Genomic DNA, 18091 nt, shown 5'->3' with positions numbered 1-18091 from the left:
CCCTACTAATAATGCACCTGCTATGGATTGCATCCTTAATGTTTCATCTTCAGAAAAATGACCAGGAAACAATAGAAAGTTTGCAAGAGGAAATTTGTGGGCTGGATTGCCCTCATTGTTGATTGATTGAAAATGGTTGCTCTTTACTCATGAAATCATCTGTGAGATCCTCCACAAAATTAACATCCCTTTGATTGAAGATTTGCGTTTATGTCAGTCGTGCGATTCAGAACAGTATGAGCTTTTTTTGTTGCAGGTCTTGAACATGCTGTTAAGAATTACTTTCTTGCTGTTCTTATTTCTCCTGTGTGAGCGTTCAGATTCAGGAGATCCAATCTTATGAATTCCAACAATTTATTAAAATTAAGAGCAAGCTATTCAAGTGTACCTTGGTGGTTAAAAAAAAAAAACTGGAATCAGAAGTATAGTTGGATACATCATACTGCAACTTATATTTTTTTCTGTTTTTGCCACCTGTAAGTATACTGACTAGACGCTGTCATTAAGGAAATGCACAATGTATCCATTGTATTGAGCTGTCAACTAAGTTTAATGGACTGGAACAGTCAAAGAGGAACCTTTTTTACCATATATTTGTATCATAAAATGTTCTATAATCACTGTATAATGAAAGGCAGACATTTATTTTCATTACAGTCACTCAACACGAGTGATACCTTAAAGCAGGGTGAACCAGTGATCATTATTACAACATTCTGCACATTCAAATACTGTTTCTTTGCTTTTCTCTAGATATTTATCTGGGAGAACAATTCTGGTTTAAGAAATGAATGTCACATGCTTCATATAGCTTCAGTCTTTATTTCCCCCCTACTATTTAAAGTTATTTTGAAAATATATTTTTGGTGAGGTGTTGTTAGGTACTAGTTGATGTAAGTAAAAATCACATCTCTTATGCTCTGGTAGGATGGGGACACTCACAAGGCGTGATTACCTGCTATTAGGAGAGATAAAAGCTTTATAGCTACTTAGAAACTTTTTTTTTTTCCTCAGTTCTTCTCTTTAGGTCCCTTATAAAAAGGGACGATCAAAGATTCTCTCTTTTGAAAAGTATTTCAGCTTCTTTCAGTAAGTTGTTTGCCTGTTTATTGTTGCATTTTTTTAATAAATTCCTTTATCACAAACGTAACTGATCATAATTTCCATTTTTAATTAAGGCATCATTTGAAGATGTTGGAGGGTGTCCAGAGGAGGGCCATGAAGATGATTGGAGAGCTGGAGCACCTCTATTATGAACAAGGGCTGAGGTAACTGGGTTTGTTCAGCCTATTGAAGAGAAAACTCCAGGGAGACCTCATTGTGGCTTTCCATTACTTAAATGGATCTTATTAGCAAGAGGGAGACTGATGTTTTATGCAGGCAGATAATGATAGAGCAAGGGAAAATGATTTTAAACTAAAAAAGGGAGATTTATGTTAGATCTTAGGAAGAAATTTTTTATTCAGAGGGTAGTGAGGCACTGGAACAGGCTGCCCAGAGATGCTGTGGATGCCCTATCCCTGGAGGGATTCAAGGTCAGGTTGAACAGGGCTGTGGTCAGCTTGATCTAATGGGTGGTAACCCTGCCCATGTCACAGGATTAGAACGAGGTCATCTTTAAGGTCTATTCCAACCTAACCCATTCTGTAGCACTGTATGATCTTACTCCTTTTCCCTGCTAAAGAGAATTTCACATTCAAAGAATATGAATTGTTATTACAACCTTTCACTTTCCTCTGTTAAATAGTTTTCCATTTCTGCATCTCTAATTTCTAGCTTTATTATTCCTTATTTCATCCCATATTTTATTCCAGTCATACCTTTATTGATGCCTTCTCAACTGCTCCTGTTCAGATTTTTCATTAATGCTGACTGATAAGATTTAAAAAATATGCTTCTACCCACAATGGAAGAAAGAGGAAAGATGTTGAGGTGAGAGAAGCACCTTTTAAATAGAGCATCATCCATTGTGTGTCCCATGGAGGTTCCTATGGAAGGAGCAGGCTTTACTGATGCAGAGCTGATGAGACAGGAAGTGAAAGCCTCACTGCATTCATCCATTAATGGTAAATAAATACATATAATGAATATTTTTTTACTTAACAGTCATAGTATTGTAGGTATTTTCCAAGCTAAAGAGAATGTAGTCTGTAAGACTGTATGGAGGTCGTGGGATATACTAGGAAGACAAAAAAAAGTGGGAAATGGAAAGTTCAGAAATAAAATAAGCTATTTTGTTCTTTTTCTCACAATAAAATCAAACACTTCTGCCTTAGTAGAGAAGAATGAATTCAGGCAGCTTACATAAGAGCATTCCTATTTTTTAGTATACAGCTAACCTAGGTGACTTCAGTACTGCGGTGTAGAAATGCTGTTGATTTACTCTTAGGACCTACCTGAATCACACAGAATGTTCTGTGAACCCAGTTCCAAGGGAAACCTGTCTACATATCCTATGGTACAAGTAAATTATCTTGATTTAGTATTTTCCATATACCCTTCATGTATTTTCCATGTGATGTCTTTTTTTTTTAAACATTAACAAAGTACGTAAAAATTAGATAACGTCGTCAGTGAGAAGACTTTCATTTCTAAAATCAGAAAATAATATTATATATTTGAGTAGAATATAACTCAGTGCTTCAAGAATTACAGAGAGGATGTTGGTTAATCTTCAGTGGTGTTGATTGGTTGTTGTTTTTTGTTTCTTTTCCCTGTCAAAGGTTGTTTGAGCTCACAAACATGTATACCATTTTCTGCCAAATTCATTTTTCTTTCTTCCTGTTTATTCCTTCTATCTCTTAACTCTTGTTAATGACAACATAAAGCTAATAGTATATGTACACTAGCAAATCTCAAATCATCAGGGTAACATAGTCACTTAAAAAATGCCTTCAAGTTATTCCATTTCCCAAGATACATAATCTGTACTTTTTTTTTTTGTCATTCCTTTAATAATCTGTAAGTTAGCTGAGCATTAGCTGATTAAGTAATAAAAATAGTATTGTTTTTTATGGTGGCAAAACTGAGAAAGCTAGGAGGATTGGAGTCCCAGTGTTCAATCGCTATGTAAACACAAGTTGAAACCATTCCTCCCTTACTCTAGAAGCCTTAGTCCTTTGCTGTTTTATGCATATGCTTAATATTAAATTAATCTTATCCTTTGCCCCTATTTGGTTGTCACCAGGACCTTAGAAATGCTTGTGTCTGCAGTCTTAGATACTCGTGGGATGAGAGATCACTGGCTCTTTTGCAGATACCAGAGCAGTCTGACAGCTCATGCTTCTACATGCATAGCCATGTCCTCTTGCCTCTCCGTTGTTCTGTACCTCAGAGCAAAAAAAGAGAAAGCATAGCATGTCCCCTGCAGCGTAACGGTTCAGTTCTGCTGAATGCTGATAAGAGGAAATATTCTTTACCCTTTTAAGGACCTACAGCTATAATGAGCCTTCATGAAGGCAATAATAGAAACCATTGTTTCAATCTGACTTAAAGCAAAATAGTTTATTTTAATGTTGCATACTGAATATGTGTGATTGCAGTGAGAAATTTTTTATCTAAAGATGTGTGTATTCAGTTTTTCTACCACATTTTTGAGTGTCTGAATTTAAAAATGATGATAACAATTTCTTTGTTTTTATTTACTTGCTGCCAGTAGATAAAATAGCAAAGAGAGGATGTTAAGATTGCATAAATTAGAGCACATCAGTTCATAAGGCAGTAGATGGAAGTTACTATGGAAACTTCCATTCAAAGTATTTGTTACTGTGATTATTCCATGCTTATTCTTGCATTAACCGATGAGCAATAAAACAGTTGTTTGAAACATTAGGTAACAAATCTAGAAATGTAACTGGAAAGTTACTAAATACCAATAATAGCATTATTATTACAATAAACAAAACATCAGCATCACTTCTGTTACAGACCATTTGCCAAAAAATTTACACCATTTAATCTGTGGTCAGTCATTCTTTATTTTGGTTACAAAGATGGGACAACACAAGCTTAGCACAGATGAAGATATCAGCAAAGATGAATACCGAATGTCAAGAGAGTACTGATAGCAAATTTTCTTTTGTGTGGTTAAAATTATAAGGGTATGAAATGCTTCATAAAAGACAAGCATTACTATTTTTAAAAAATCTAGAATCATACAATGGCTTGGGTTGGAAGGGACCTCGAAGCCCCCCTTGTATTGGGCAAGGTTGTTAGCCACACAGTCAGACTGCCAAGGAACTCATCCAGCCTGGCCTTGAGCGTCTCCAGGGATGGGGGCATCCACAACCGCTCTGGCAGCCTGTTCCAGTGCCTCACCACTTTCTGAGTGAAAGTCCTAGGTATAGTACTTCGAATGGGGCCTCACAAGGGAAGAGTGGAGGGAAACAGTCACCTTTCTCACCCTGCTGGCCACTCCTCTTCATGCCAGCTGGGATACCGTTGGCCTTTCAGGCTGCAAGGGCACACTGCTGGCTCATATCCAGCTTTTCATCCAGCAGAACCTCCAAGTCCTTTTCAGCAGGGCTGCTCTAAAGGAGATAATCTCCCTGTGCACCAGCCCACGTGCAAAACCTTGTGCTTGGCCTTATTGAACCTCAGTAGTTTTTCATGAGTCCACTTTTCAAGCCTGTCTAGGTCCTTTTGGATGGCATCCCTTCCTTCTGTTATATTGACTGCAACGCTCAGTGTCATCTGCAAACTCACTGAGGGTACACACAGTCTCACAGTCTTTGTTGACAAAGATGTTGTAGAGCCCCAGTCCCAAAACACGTGTCTGGGGGACACCACTCGTGATTGGCCTCTGCCTGGATATAGAGCCATTGACAACAACTCTTTAGCTATGAAGTAGGCTACCTAAGAACGAAATCCTGGGTTAGAAAGATGGGTTACCTACTGCAGCCCTCCTCCTATTGTGCTAGGTGGTGAAAGCCAGTGCATTAAGCTCAGTGCTATGATTTTAACAGGCATGTGAAGTCACCAAGTCAGCAAATGGCCTGATGTGCTGCTGGAAGAGCAAACTAAACAATTTTATTGTTTCCCAGAGAATAAAAATTGTTGTGGTCTTACTCCTCAAAGAATAACTTCTTTGTGTGTCCTCTGTCTGTGTCTGATTTTCTATTAGTTCAGCTAAACAGGAACGTTTACTGTTCGGAGTCATTTCATGAGATTCTACTGAGTGGTGCCACTTCTTGTGAAGTAGTCCCATGCTGAGGGGAGAGTTGGGTGTTGGGTGACTGAAAGCTGACTTGGATCCTTTGGCTTCTCTGCACTGGGATTAGTAAGATTTTAAACCATAGATGAGAAGTGAGATACTTCTCTTCAGCAGCTATTTGCTTTGGGAGCTCTTGAGTATGGATTGCTTTTTGTGTAACTTAAATCAGTTACTGAAGGCCATAACAGTCTCCTTTGAGTGAGGCACGGGTGCTGGAGCCCTGACTCATTCAGCAGTACATTTGCTGAAACTGGTGTTGTTTAGATAGAGTACTAAGACTGATCATTGTGGGAAATAGGTGCAAGTTGCCATCTTTTATCAGAAGACAAGATATGTGAACAACAGCTGAGGTCCCTTGGTTTGTTCAGAGCAGAGGAGGCTGAGGGAAGGCCTCGTGGCAGACTTCAGCTCCTCACGGGGAGTGGAGGGTGGTGTTGATCTCTGCTCTCTGGTGATAGTGACAGGACCCAAGGGAATGGAATGGCATAGAGCTGCTACAGGTGGGGTCAGGCTGGATGTTAAGAAAAGGCTGTGCACCAGAGCGTAGTCAGTCACTGGGACAGGCTGCCCAGGGTACCAAGTTGCCAGAGTTCAAGGAGCATTTGGACGTTGCTCACAAACATAGGGTTTGAATATTGGGTAGTTCTGTGAGGAGCCAGGAGTTGGACTCAATGGTTCCTGTATGTCCCGTCCAACTCTAGGCATCCCGTTACTCTATTTACTTCATACGGTCAGCATGATGTGAGTACAAAGGTGCTAAAATAAAGGAATTTAGGTTCAAAATTTGCTTCTTATCCCCGGTTCTGCTTTTGTTGCCTTTTATCATTTTTTTTATAAAAGTTTCATTAACATCTGCATTGTGAAAGTCTGCTTCTGTCTGACCACATTTGCCAGTTGAACTATTCAGTAGGTGCCTTGGTGTATAGGAGATGTTTCCCCTTTGCTTTGCCAGGCTGTGCAGTAAGTACAGAGGGAGAGCTTCTGGATCAGGGAGAGAGCCAGACGTCTAAATCAGCTTTTGCTCACCACTCTGTAAAGCAAATTATCCAAAGCGTAGTTGAGGGCACTGGCTATGGAGAGAAGCTCTCTGACAGCAGATGGTTGGGTTCCTGCACTTAAGAGGAAGTGGAGAATAGCTGTTAGGAAAGCACTAATGTTTGAGTTTAAAGTAATAAACAATGAGCTGAACAAGCAGTACTTTGTAAAGAATCTCTGATATGAAAACCAATATGAAGCCATCAACAGAAACAAAAGAGGTTGCAAATAGCCTTAGTGACCAGATTAAGTGATGTACAGTTTGTCAAGCATAGCACTGCTAGGAAAGGTGTGTTTTGCATTCATCTGTCCCCTGGGAAACACAGCAGAAATGAATGTGCACGCTCATATAATGGTAAACGTTTTTAAGCATACAGAATGCCTACAGAATTTTAAGTTGTCCTTCCCTCCCCCCAAGGGAAATCGAGAAACAAAAATGGAGTAACAAGTATTTTATATCGTTTAATTAATTTATTTATTTATAGAATCAGACATTTTGTAATTGATTTTAATTACTGCCTCTTTTTGCTATTAGGCAGATTCGGAATCTCTTACCCACTCAAAGCATTTTATGTTAGTCTCTTTCTTTAATTAGCCGTATTTCAAAAACATATTTCTTTAAGAAACTTGACGTGCAGTTGTAGAGCTTACAGAAGTACTGCTGTGAGAAAATGATAAAGCTTTCCGTAGTGTGAGAATTGATGCTGTAGCCCCAAATCCTAGTAAGAGCAACTGCACAAAGTATTTATGGTACCCCATAATGACTCCTAAAAACAAGGTGCATACGTGTATAAAAAAACAAACAAAAAATTTGCAAACAAAATAGAGATTCTGAGATTAAAAATGAATTAGGTAATTTGTTCGATGTAGCTGCATGAAATTTGTTTGAAGGACTCTTCTCTTGAGAACTCTTTTTTCAAGTTACTTTTGTATTATTCTCCATTGATTCATATTTGACCGTGATCTGTGGTCGTGGCTGTTGGATCACCTTGATTCTTTCCTTAACAAGAAGAAATTCTCATTCTTATTTTGCCATGAACTGGTAAAATGTTTTCAAACTGTTTTAAGGGAAGGGGAAAACTGAATGACAACTGGGCAGAAACATTTATGCTGGCTATATTGTTAGCAAGGCCAAGTGCAAAAAGCTGAAGAAGTAGTGATTATGTAGCTTTGCCTGTATGTTTAAAAGAACAGTAATTGAGTCACTCTTTGGCTGTACAACCTTGAAGTCTGCCTGTGTTTCATAGTGTCAATTAGTTAGCCAAGTGACTGTTTGGGATTGTTTAAAAAGTCATTGTAATATTAATGCCAAATTTGGAGGAACACAAAACATTGTTGTCATCAGTAATTACTCTGTGTTTAAATAATCAAAACATTAAAATGATCCAGGGTGGAACAACTTGATCCAGTACTATGGTAGCAAATGGATAATAATGCTTGCTTTCTTCTGGACTACATCTTGAGTAGTTTTGCTTAAGCTGGTTTGTTGTTGTTTTTTTTCTTTTTTACATATAATATGTTTTGATATTTAGTGTTTGTAAAACGATTATGACTGAATAAGGCTCTGTTCAGAGGAACAAAGAGGTCTCCGGTGGGGTTGATTCTGCTGAATAGAACTGGCAGGTGTTACTTTGCATTACAATAGGATCAGTACAGCACCTCCTCCATTATGTCCCTTCATAATGCTACTGCAATTTCGATCAGCATTGTTACTGGAGTCCTTCAAGGGATGTCATTAGTAGTTATGGAGGCTATTAAAATAACTTTCGATTCTATTGATAATTTTAAAAAGATTTAAACCTGAATGCAGTGTTTATAATTGCAGATCTTTTTTTTTTTTATCTGGTGTCTCCTATTCCTATCATTACTTAAGGGTATATTATTTTTCTCCTTATTTCTTCATTTGTGAAGCTGTGCAAAAAAAAAAAGAAAATCACTAAAGAGAAACATATTCTTTAAGATGCTAGACTATTTTGTCAGAACCAGCATGCTAATAGGGATCTCCCTCCTTCTCTTCAGAGCTTTGCTTCCTTCACTGCCAGTGACAGCAAAATTACTCACTTGGATACCACAGTCCTTTGAGCTACTGCCTCCTTTGCTTTACTTTAAATCTTCCCTTTTCTTCTTAATTTTATGCACTCCTCTGATTCATCCTCCAACCATTTCATTAGAACGGTTTTAAAGCTTAATTTTCTGCAGAAAAACCTGTTCTACATCTATCTGTTGTTCTGCCTTCAGCATCAGCTCTGATGTGCACCAGCGCAGAGACTTGTCCCTTTTCCATCTCAGTTAGGTCTTGTGTGGTTTTTGATACAACAATTCAGTCTAGTTGAAAATGTGGGCCTGTCCACTGGAGATTCATTGCTGCATGCTCACCTTCAGAAAGAGCCTTTGAAAGAGGCTCTGCTTTGCAGCTCCTCTAAATAGCACCACGCAATGCTGAATCAAGAAAAGAATATCTAGGTGGGTTTGCAATAAACTTTCATTTTGAGCCTTCATTTCATGCAGAACGAGCTCAGACTATTCAATTTTCAGATATAAGGACCGTTTCTGAAAGTTACCCTTTTTTGTCTTCCACATTCTCAGCTTTTGTTTCTGTACTTCTCCCTCTTGCCATACTTATGCTATAATCAAACTGTGCTATCTGCTTATTGATGCTTGCTTTCTTTGATAGCATTTGGAACGTGAGTAATTCTAAATCGAGGAACACACATGCCATAAGGAGGAAGGCTTTTGTCTTTAGCTTTCTAGGGAAAGATTTTTCCTCCTGTTCACTGCAAAATGCAGTATCATCACTCTAATTGTCAATTCTTTCTACGTAAAATCCCTCATCAGGCCTATGGCAGCTCGTAGGACTAAATTTTATTTTCAGATATATAGCATGCACTCAACAGCACTCTGCTTAAATTACTGCAGTTCGTATCCCTGAACAGTAACAACTGCCCAGCCTTTGCGCATCAGTCCATCTTCCTTTTAACAGAAGCACTACTTTTTCCTGTTTGTTTCACTGAGTTTTTTGGAGCAAGTGAATTTTCTGAATTTGGGACCTGTAATGCCAACATAAGGCATTTGCAAGTCTGTACTATGCTATTTAGCCTTGTTCTATTACAAATAATATACAAATATTAAGTCCTGATGGTAAAGGATGTTTTTGTTCCCTGTATTTCTCACCCTGTCATTAAAAGAATTTGCTCTAATGCCCATCTGAAATCTAGATTTCACATATCTAGTAGTATTACTAAGCAGAAGACTGTGAACGTTTGGAATAGGTTATGTATGTTAGAAAATAAATTGCATGAAACTTATCAACCTGGATAAAAACACAATTATGGAAGGATTTTATGGGTCTATAAATTTATGACTTCCATGGAAAAGGAGAAAAAAGAGCACCACTCACTCTCCCAAGAAAGGAGGAACTAATTATGTGATAGAGTACTGGTTAATTATTGGATCATATGTTGACTGCTCATTTATCTCTTTGCAGTCGGGATTTTAGCTGATGTGTTCCTTATTTGTTTTGCATAGTACAACCTTTTTGTGTATCATCAAATGGATATAATAGAATTGAAATGACTGGCTTCAGAATGAGACACGAGTATGCATGAACTGACCGCATCAGAGATGTCACTTCAACTACACGCTCCTTTCCCAATGCTTCCTGATTTTATGCTGTCAAGTCAGTTCCCAAATACAATCACATTTTCCCTAGCTCTGCATAATGTTCAAGGTTATTACCCAGCTGCCAAAGGTGTAGCTGACTGACAATGGAATGAAGTTAGGATAAACAATAATGTTTTATGGTTAGCACAGTGCAGAATAAAATGTCAGCTTCGATTTCTTAACTATGAGCATTCACAAGCACTGTATCACTGTATCCATCTTGCCATTCAAAGTACTTTTTCATCCTCAGCAAACTAATGGAAAGAGACAAGGGAATCATATGTCTGACAGATGCAGCATTTGCCTATTTGAGGACTCCTCCTTAGACTTAATCATGCACAGGAATGCTATTGATATCCTCTGATTTCTGTGTAAAAGATAAGGTTTATTTTTACTATATATTGCAGCTCTTAATACCGTATGGAAAGGTTATTATGGTTGCAGTCCTGAACAACACAGAGGTAGAAGATGCACAAGGACACACCTTGGTTTTTGAGCTAAAAGAATTCAGAACAGCTTCACTTATTTGGCCAATCATTCTGTTTATAAACGAAAGCTATCCTTAAAAATACAGAACAAGCAGACTTGAATACAGAGCAGAACTGTGTTGGAATTGTAGTGCTATTTGTTGGTGAGTTACAGTTGTGGGGTTCCTTTCAGCTCATACAGTGTGGGGTTTGATAAAAAATAAAGCTGCAACTCAGTTTGCTTTGCTTGAAAAAGTTCTGTAAAGAATTACTTGATTCTTTTAATGCCTCCAATATTCAGAAAAAAGAGTTGATGCTGTATTGACACTTACATTAAAAAGTAATTATTATTGTAAATGTATAAGTTATTCATAAATGTATAAATTATTATAAATTTTATAAAATTATATAAACTTTTATATAAATTATTATAAATGTTATTAATTTTTTGAGAAAAGGATGAGTTTAAATACCAAAATACTTTCAAGATAATTCATTTTATCTATAATTTAAGAAGTCTTTTCCTTTCTTCCTCATTCCTAAATTTACTACTGGATAAAATGCATTAAAGAATCTATTTCACAGACATTTGTTTCCTGTGCAGTGTTAGAATTCTTAATATCACCTGATGAATCAGAAGATCCTACTGCCCTTGCTGGCTTCGAACTGGTTCCTGGGTGAGAATGTCTTTGAAATGCATAGAAATAAAGGAGAGAATAAACAGCTGAAGTTTAATTGTCATAACACAAAATTTCTATTAGGAACAAATGGAGAGAACATTAAATGGACACTGGATAGGATTACTCTACTGAAAAGTTTTCTATGAAGAATAGGATATTTTTTTTCTATCAGTGAGATGACCTTTATTGTGAAAACAGTAAACGTTTATTGCAAACACAAAACACTTTTAATTGAGTATCTATGCCTAAATAGTGACTAAGAATTCCTACCATAGAATTGTCCAGAAATACTTATTCTTTGTTTCAGTTCACTCCCACGCTCAATGTTGGTTTTTGTTTTTTTTTTAATTAGCTTTCCTCTTGAAAACAATGGCAGTTTCAGCAATCTGTGCAATATCAGACATCAGAGCTCCATGTACACATAATTTATGCATCTTTTGTAGTAGTCCTTTATTTTCAGCAGTGAAATATTCAAAAAACTGTATTGCAGACTCATAATATGACTGTTTCTCTCTTATTGTAGCCATGGGTAAGCAGGAGAGTTTTAAGATACATTGGTGTATAGTTATCACTAAAACGAATGAATTTTGACCTCAGAGATATTGATCCATTGAAACTCATTGCTTCCCTTCTGTTGGAAAGGAGAAATGAAGGTGTTGGTTTCTTAGAGATTCATTTGGAATTCATTTACCAGTTCTCATACAAGTTGACCTTGAGGATATTTTGAGAAAAAAAATTGTGTTCTGTGGTAACAGCATAGGCTAGATTGGCCAGCTATGTTGACTCTTTTGATAGCATCAGGATATAAAGGATGCTTCTCTGTATCTGTTGCAGCTCATCCAAGAGGGAAGGGGCTGAAGAAATGTGAGATCCAATGTGGAGACAATCAGCAGAAGTAAAATTAAGGACATCAAGTTTGTCAGTCAACAGTGAACCAAGAGGTCTCTCAGCCATATTCCAGATGGGTGAGCTTTGTGTGTTGTCTGGCCCTATGCATGACAACTCATTGCTCTGAGTGTAACACAAACTGAGTGAACTAAAAGGTTTTCATTTCACCCTTCCTTAGCTTTGTTATCCTCTAAAATGGCCTTAGATTAAATTTAAGCCTGCTATGATTATACTACTGTGCATCTGTGCTAAAGAGTGTAGGTTGCCATACTGTGTGTCTAAGCAATTCTTGCCTGCTCTTTTGAGCAATTTTTCACAATATCTGAGCTGGAAAATAAAAAGGAAACAAAAGATGTGGGACAGGTGAGCCGAACAGAAGTTTTTATTTCTGAATAATCTGTTGTTTCTTTCATTCTCTTAATTTCCTGTCCTATTTTTACAATTTTTCTTGCTCAACTGCAACAAAACTTGGATTTATTTATTCTTTATATATAAATTCCAGCAAAACTTTGGAGACAGCTTTTGAGAAGAAGAATACGTAACTACATTTGTGTGTGGTTTTGTACATCTGGACACAATTCTCTCTCTTCAAGGACTCCTTTATTTACCATGTTGTTCATTGTTTTAGATAAGTACTTGGCTTCTGATATTGGCTCTTGTATTGTTTGTTGCCTCTAACCAGACAATGATAGAAACACATTTTAGCCTTTTGGCTGCTTGGTCTTTTTGCTCTGAGTACATCTGTGAGATGGACCCTCCCAGAAAGGACAAAAATAGTTATGTTGCCTTCAGGCATGAATAGCCTACCTCTTGGGATGTGCTGGTGAGGTACTTACATTTTCCTTATATTGCCTATCAGTGATTTCCTTCTACTCTTTTGCTTAGCTTACAAAGAAAAGAAAAAAACAAAGCCAAAAAACCGAACCCAACAATGTTCAAACACTATTCCAGCAAGAAAAACATTTTTTTATCCTGCACTATAGGCATGACGGAAAGAAGTCAGAGGGATCTTACAAAACTTTGCTGAGAAAGTTAGATGCACCAATTTAATGTAAAACTACAAAGATTTACAGTGTAGAGATTACCTTTCTGAAAATTGTTATTTTTATTCTTCTCTTTACCTTTGTGGCTATTACAGAATGTCGCCATCTTCGTAAATTAATAGAAGTTTAAGCCAAAGCCTCAGTGACAGTATGCATTTCCATGGAAGGGAGCTGTGTTGCAGAAAGCTATAACTCTCCTTGTTTCCATGTAGGTTCAAGTTAATGATGACTAGCCACATATCTGTAAGAACAGTGAATTTTTTTGGCCTTCTTGGTGGGGGAGCCGCTATCCTTCCAAAATTGTGCATGTTTGCAGCACTGCCAGTAATTTCTGCATTTAAGATGTACTAAAAAGCAAGTTGTTATTACTACTTACCTTGTTCTTATGTGAACATTGAAGTAAGTCACATGCTGGCCCTAAATAAACAAATTAGGAGAAAATTATATTATCTCACTTCAGAGTTATGGAAACTGAACAAAGAGTTCAAAGATGAAATTAAGGTCCTGGCCATTTTGAGCTAATTCAAAGATTGTATTTTTACTCAGCAAACAATATCTTTGCTTATGTTCACTCTCAGTTTGTTCTTCATACATTTTTCATGGGAATTCAAACCCTTTGAAGAGCGGATTGAAGTATACACCTTCCCTTTTTTTTCTTTTTTTTAAATTCAGCTTGCAAGTTGATTTGAAAAGGCCTCCTGTCTGTGATAACCATACAGCAGGCTTCCTGCAGCCACACTGCTCCCTGTGCTCAGGAGTGTTGTGGCAGAGGCAGGCAACTGCAGAAACCAGGATGCCCCACAGTTTCTCCTTCATTGCATGACAAGACGTGACAGTGTAACCCTGTATAAACATGGGTTAGGTGCTGGTTTACTCATCTGAGCTCCTCAGTTAAGCATGTTTGTAGGTAGTAATCCTTCAGAGCAAAGTGCTGAGGCAGTTGTTGGCAAAAGGATTTGGACTGCTGAGTTCATGAAGCAAGGTGAATGACAGTACCACTAGAAGGTTTCCTCATTACAGATCATTGGTTTGTGTTGGGCCAGGTGAGACTCAAAAACTGGGCTGAGCATCTTTCTACATTTTGTACTTAGGTAAAGTGAGATGTGATCTTATTTCGGAGAGCTTTTTTTGGGGGGGAAAGGTGATCTTTAGATGTTGCTTGAAAACCCATACCCTCAACATGAGCATTGTAACTCAAAGTATTATTACAGCCTGCTTTAATGTAATTTTAATACGATGCATTAAAAAGGGAAAAACAACAACAAAAGTTTCACAGGTGGCTGAGAAGTAATTAACATTTGGTTACTGAAAAAACAAATGTTAATTGAAGTTTGCCTAGAGGCATACTCAGAAGTAAGAAGGGTAGTCATCAATGCTGGATGCACTTCTCTGGGCTATCACAGTGTATAATGAGGCAATAAATACGTTTTGTAATGTCTTACTTGTTATTTGATATTGATATGATTTACTTTACAGCCTGCTATTTTGCTGTACTTCAGTCACATATCAACATACAGCAGCAAACTCCGAAAATGACATAATGAAATACAAGCAGGTATGGAATGCATTGTACATGTGACAGAAAATGAAGTGAGGCAAACAATATTTTAGAGTAGGATTATCTATTTTGCTCGAGACACTTACTAGAATTATTTTTCTGCATTGATTATTCATAATCCAAACACTTGATGGTATAAATTATATACTATATACTAGGTTTTCCAAACTATTAGGTTGTTTTCCAAACGTTAGGCTGGAGACCACCATTAAGTACTTCTGGACTGTTTCATGGCAGATCTTTATTTCAAACAAGCAGAGAGAAAAACCTTGTCATTTAACCACTTGAAAGAATTATACTGTGGAATAGTTACGGTTCATTCAGTTTTTCTCTTTTCCAGATGGGGGAAAGTTTACTAAAATTCTTCCATAATACAAAGAGAAAATATATCCACACTCTCCCTAAGAAATAAAAGTGAAAAAAGTCAGAACAGAGAGAGGATTTTTTTTTTAGAGCAGAAGTCCAACAGTTTGACAACTGTATGTGTGAAAGGGCACTGAGTGAGGCCTTGACTAGAATACAGTAGTCTGTATGAAAAATGGTCCTTCAGTTAACCTGGAGTCTTAGAGGACTGTCAGTCCTCACAGCATGTGTGAATAGACCCTATATGCTTGCATTTTTCACTAGTTATGCCCCCATAAAACTTTCTTAATCAGTGGAAATTTCACATTTGGCATTGCTGCCATAATTTTTTTAAATGGTCAGTTAAATTAAGACATTCTCTTGAAGCACGTTTGGTATGTTTTAAATGCTTTTCAGTGAGGAGAAGAATTTACGAGATATCATAAAACGTTCTCTAGAGCTGATGACTGGTACAGAAGTCTAAATGAATGTGTTTGATTTTCTGGGCAGAATTATGTGAAGTTTCTGAATCATTAACCGCTTACTTGGTAGTTCTCATTAAACCACCTGTTTTAAATTTTGTTTTGCAAGAAATCTGCAATTACTTCAGCCCCCCGTTTACTAAAATACTTTTCAGTAGTTACATTTTTAAAGGGCTTTCTGAACAGAAAAAGCATGTTAGTAAGATTTTCCAGATTCATGCTGTTTTTGTTGATTTATTTATTTATTTATTTATTTATTTATTTTTAAGTCATTTTAGCTCTCACCAAGTTGCTTCTGTGGTGACTGTTTCTATCTGAAGATGCATGGATGCATGTATTTTTTTCAGCTTGTTCTACCAGTATCAACCTTCATATCCAGTAGCTGTGACAAAGAAAGAAATTAAACCTCATCAAGATGAAGTAGTGGTGAGTTTTCTTCATAATGTGGATAGATTTCATTTAAAACTAGGTTTCCTGCTACTTTCTCCAACAGTGAAAATAGCATAACACATGTAAAAAGAGCAGAAGATGGTCAGCTGAAACCACAGTATCTTCTAATTTGCCTTTTGATTTCCTTCACAAGGAAAATAAGAAAAATATTAGAGATGTTAGATAGCAATCTAAATCTGAAATGATCAAAAACACAGCAAGTTTGTTTACCTAAAGTCCATGTTCACACATTTCTGAAGTATGTTAACATGATTCTTCTTAGCCTTCTGGAGTTAAGTCTTCCAAAACAACACTGTGCTATGACAGAGAAACACTTTCAAAGCATTATAATGTTATGAGCAATATATATAGTGCTTTCTATGACATTATTTTATAAAGAGACTTTAGTAGTTTTTCATTCTCAGTTCCTCAGGGTATAGAACTGTTATTTTATGCAGCTGATACTACTTTATTTGTTCAATTTCCCTTAACAAAACTTTATAAAAGAAAACAAAAGTTCTGATACAAGAAAATAAAGATGAATTGCTGAAAATTAGAGAAGCACATTCTCCTGCTTCAGGGAGCAACTTCCAAGCTGGAGAGTTGTCCTATCCCCTCAGTTAGATTGAGCTGTATTGGTGCCTGATTGCTGCTAATTAAGCATTTAAAAGGTTTCACATAGGCTGGAGCTTCAGGCTACAAACAAAAGAAAACATCCATGGTTCATTATGCCTTGAAGATCGTATGGTCAGATATTAACTCTTTACATTATAAATTCATATCAGTTATTTTTCTGAAGAGCTGGCAGACAGTTTTTGTATTTACCCCATTATATCCTTGCAAATTAAATCACAGACACACAGAGGTAGTGCTATATAAATAAATAAAAGAACAATGTTGTTATTTATATTATTCTTTTTCAGTTATACTCCTACTTGTTCACAGCTAATAAATTAAAAGTTCACTAGATATTCCTTATTCTGTGTATCTTTTAAATTAGGTGAAAGATGAATTTATTTGCAAGAGTAACATTCTTGCATTCTCCCAACATTCAGTAGCAAATTATTGATTCAAAATAATTTGTGTAAAGAATAGAAACAAAGGAAAAAAACATGCAATTTGCTTTAACACATCCTATGGGACAGAAGCACACTCTGTATTGCACTAAAGCTATTATATAATTGCATATGAAGTCAGTTCATTATCCTCTCTTGCAGCCTCATGTGAGGGTTGAGCAGAAAGACAAAAAACGTGAAACAACTTCAGAATAACATTGCACACCTCAAAAGAAGACAAGTCTGGAAAGTAAACCTCTGTTGTCTTACCTAAAATGAAGAAAGCAAGCTAGCTTAAAATTACTCATGCTAACCTAAGACAAACAGAAGACGATGGAGACGGAGAAGACCACAGAGGTGAGGTAAGGCATTTGTGAACAAGCACAACTGTTTCTTCTAGTGGACAAAGGGAAGGCGACCAATGTCGTTTACCTGGACTTGAGCAAGGCCTTTGACATGGTCCCCCACCACATCCTTATCTCCAAATTGGAGGGATGTGGGTTTGATGGGTGGACCATCTGATGGATTAGGTTGAAAGGCCACAGACAAAGGATGGTCATCAATGGCTCTGTGTCCAGGTGGAGGCTGGTAACAAGCGACGTCCCCCAGGGGTCTGTATGGGCTTGTTCAGCCTGGAGAAAAGAAGGCTGTGGGGTGACCTCATTGCAGCCTTTCAGTACCTAAAGGCAGCCTACAAACAGGAGGGGAATTGACTCTTTGAAAGGGTAGATAAGAGCAGGAAAAGGGGAAATGGTTTAAAATTGAAGGAGGGAAGATTTAGGTTGGATGTCAGGGGAAAGTTCTTTCTAGAAGGAGTGGTGAGGTGCTCGAATAGTTGCCCAGAGAGGCTGTGGATGCCCTGTCTATCCGTGGAGGTGTTCAAGTCCGGGTTGGATGGGGTCCTGGGCAGCCTGGTCTGGTATGAAATGTGGAGGTTGGTGGCCCTGCATGTGGTGGGGGGAATTGGAGCTAGATGATTCTTGAGGTCCCTTCCAACCCTGGCTATTCTGTGATTCTTTGGCCCTGGCAGAGTGTCCAGCACACGTGGGAAAGGCAACCAGAGCAGTGGTGAGCCTCTTCTACACATGTTCTTCGTAGGGACAGGGCAGTCTCAACTTTGCAGAGTGTCTCTCATTGTTATTCTGCGTTGCTATTTCTCAGCTTGATGAAGGTGCAACTAGAAATTCTGAAGAAGATTTAGGTCGCAGCTTGTAGTCAAGAGTAGTTTGATGTGATAACT

At 37.4% G+C, this 18091-nt stretch overlaps 1 long non-coding RNA gene across 1 annotated transcript; it reads left to right on the top strand.

Moving 5' to 3' along the window:
• The first annotated feature begins 1183 nt into the window (after window positions 1–1183).
• On the top strand, window positions 1184–17293 carry LOC116216613. Its single transcript, XR_004159735.1, has 5 exons — window positions 1184–1268; window positions 11889–12019; window positions 14462–14540; window positions 15715–15793; window positions 17014–17293. It is a non-coding gene; the product is annotated as an uncharacterized LOC116216613 (long non-coding RNA).
• Window positions 17294–18091: the final 798 nt, after the last annotated feature.

Source organism: Meleagris gallopavo, chromosome 4, assembly GCF_000146605.3.
Source record: "Meleagris gallopavo isolate NT-WF06-2002-E0010 breed Aviagen turkey brand Nicholas breeding stock chromosome 4, Turkey_5.1, whole genome shotgun sequence".
Lineage (NCBI taxonomy): Eukaryota > Metazoa > Chordata > Aves > Galliformes > Phasianidae > Meleagris > Meleagris gallopavo.
The sequence above is the reverse complement of the archived record's forward strand: the minus strand, read 5'-3'. Positions and strand labels throughout refer to the sequence as shown.